At 42.9% G+C, this 3,068-nt stretch overlaps 1 pseudogene; it reads right to left on the minus strand.

The window, feature by feature from the left end:
* Positions 1–645: 645 nt before the first annotated feature.
* Positions 646–764, minus strand: LOC111822699 (uncharacterized; annotated as a pseudogene).
* Positions 765–3,068: the final 2,304 nt, after the last annotated feature.

A 3,068-nucleotide genomic window follows, 5' to 3' on the forward strand; every position in this document is an offset into this window, starting at 1 on the left:
CTATTTGCTGCTGAGTCAATTCTGACTTATGGCAACCCCATATTGTCAGAGTAGAACTGTAATCCACAGGGTTTTCAATGGTTGATTTGTCAGAAGATCACTAGTCTTTCCTTCCAAGGAAGCTTTGGGTGGACTCAAACCTCCAACATTTCAGTTAGCAGCCAAGAGCATTAACTGTTTACAATACCCAGGGACTCCCTAAGCAAAGATGAAAAGCATAAATAGAAATTCACTATTGTAAGAGCTATTACAGGGATACAGTATGATATAGCGGTTAAGGACACGGACACTAGAACCTAAACCTGAACTGCCTGGGTTCTAATCCCATCTCCAACTCTCGATGCCTCAGAGTCCTCATCTTTAAAATGGGAATAATAAGGTTATTCTAAGATTAAGCACATTAATATATTTTTAAAATCTTAGAATGGTATCTGGCACATGGTAAACCCGATATGTGTGTTTGTTATTATTATACCAAAAAAACAACCAAACCCGTTGCCATCAAGTCGATTCCAATTCATAGCGACCCTATAGGACAGAGTAGAATGCCTCCATAGGGTTTCCAAGGAGTGCCTGGTGGATTCAAACTGCTGACCTTTTGGTTAGCAGTGGAACTCTTAACCACTATGCCACCAGGGTTTCCAAAGCCTACAGCACCTGGTATTCCCAGGTGGTCTCCCACCCAAGTACTAACCAGCCCGGACCCTGCTTAGCTTCCCAGATCAGACGAGATCAGGCTCTTTCAGGGTGGTATGACCGTAGACATTATATATATATATATATATATATATATAAATATATATAAAATTATTATACAAGATGGGTAAAAGTTTGATTGCTAATTGCCTCACTGTTATGGCTGCTTTTATGTGTCAGTTTGGCTAGGCTAATGAAACACTAATCCAGGTGCTGCTATGAAGGTATTTGTAGATGTGGTTAACATCCACAATCAGTTGACTTTAAATAAAGGAGATTACCTTTGATAATATGGATAGGCTTCATCTAATCAGTTGAAGGTCCTAGGAGCAAAAACTGAAATTTCCCAGAGAAGAATAAATTCTCTCTCAAGACTGCTGCATACACTCCTGCCTGAGTTTCAGCCTGCCCACGTGCCACACAGATTTCAGGCTTGCTAGCTCCCACAATCGAATGAAGCAATTTCTTAAAATATATCTCTTCCTTTGTTTCTCTCTCTCTATCTCTGTCTCTATCTCTCTGTCTACTCTCCCTGTATCTGTTTCTCCCTGTCTCTTTTTGTGTCCTTCTGTCTTTCTCTCTATACACACACACACACAAACCCACATACACATACATATATCCTATTGGAGAATTTCTGGAGAAATTTCTGGAGAATACTGATCGATACACTCACTTTCAATTATTTTCTCTTTCTTGGTGCTATAGTCAAGCGGGTGGGAGATCTCATTGGAAACCAGAAGGTCCAGATCTTTGTCTCATCTGTACCACCTTATCAGGGAGTTTCATCCACCAAATGGTTGGACCAGCCATTCTCTTTGGGCCTTTCCAGCTCCAGGGTTCCTCAGAGGAAACTGTGTGAGCAAATGCCCCTCTCCCCCTCCTTGCCTCCCAATTTTCTCCGTAGAATTATGGAGTGTGAGAGTTGGAGAGAACTTTGAGGTTATATCACTGAGCTCTTTACTTCTGCAAGTACAAATACAAAAACCCAGGGTCACCTTCGGTTTCTTCCTCCTAAAACTTGTGAGATTTGGTCAGTAGTTTGTTGCCCGATTCTCAGAACCCTTGGGAAGTGCTGCTGAGTGTGGTCTCAAACACAAAAAATTATAAGGAATTGAGGGGATGGGAGGTGGAGACAGGTTTCTTTTAAAGCCTTGAAATGCTAGCAGAAAATTGATCAAAGCCTAAATGAATTTCACCCATCCCTTCTAATGAGCTGCTAATATCGTAGTGGCAGCCCTGTCAGGGTAATTTGTCACACATGTCCCTGTGTGGGCTGAAGCCCCTTCAGAGTCATCTTCCCAACCCAGTGCCACAGGCAACTTGTCAGAAACAAAGCTCTAAGACATAATGGAAAGGAAAATGGGGAGGGGGCGTTAATGGCCCCTGACAAGTCATCTGGGTCCCGCTCCCACGGATTCTCTGACCTCGACCGTATCTACCTTCCTTAAGCTTCAAGAGCCTGATGTTCCTTCAGTTACATTTGTGCCCCTGCCATAACCGCAATGCCTATTGTCACAAAGATGCTGTCTAGAAAAAATCACCGCCTCCTGAAAAATAACACAATGTCAACACTAGTTACCAGACCAGTAAAGAACCGTGATAAGCAAGACTCCTGGCTGCGACAGCTCAGCAGTGATCCCTCAGCCAGGGCAAAGCTCTCTTGGGTGGACTGACTGCCTGTGACCCAGCAGGGACCTGTGTCTGGGCATCAGCTGTGAGGTGCCACACACACAGTGAGTCCATCCATCAGAAGGAGGACCCAAGTCCCTGCTTAAGTGGCTCTCAGGCAGGCCAGATCATCAATTGACAAACACAGTAGTCACCATTGAGCCTCACAAAGGTCCCATTCTTCCTCTCTGCTTTTAACACAAAAACACCAACAAGACATCTGTTGTGGGTAGACTAGAGAACAAAAAGATGTAATAGAATCCAACGTGCAGTGGATCTTGGGGGCAGAAATCATGCCTGTGCCACGGTCCATGCTATGCAAGTCTCTTCTGGGCTGAGCTGTTAAGTAGGGGAGGAGAAAAGGCACAACTTCCCTTTATTTTTCCATGTTTTTAACAACATGCCAAGTTATAAAGAAAGTGTACTACTTTTTTTTTTTCCAAAGGAAGACTTCTAAATTATCTGTGTGTTTATGTATCTATTTATATTTACCCTGCTTCAAACCAAAATAGACTTGATTGGAGTTGCATAATTTCTATAACAACATTAATGGCAGAGCGTCTGTATATGGATGCTACTATAGGGTCCCTATGAGTCAGAATTGACTCAACAGCAACGGGTTTGGTTTGGGTTTTGACTAGTGCAAGTTAAGGACTAGTCACACTTACTCTAGAATTCTACAGCTAGAAGGTACCTTAAAT

This window comes from Trichechus manatus, unplaced genomic scaffold (assembly GCF_000243295.1).
Source record: "Trichechus manatus latirostris isolate Lorelei unplaced genomic scaffold, TriManLat1.0 scaffold00195, whole genome shotgun sequence".
NCBI classification, from domain to species: Eukaryota; Metazoa; Chordata; class Mammalia; order Sirenia; family Trichechidae; genus Trichechus; species Trichechus manatus.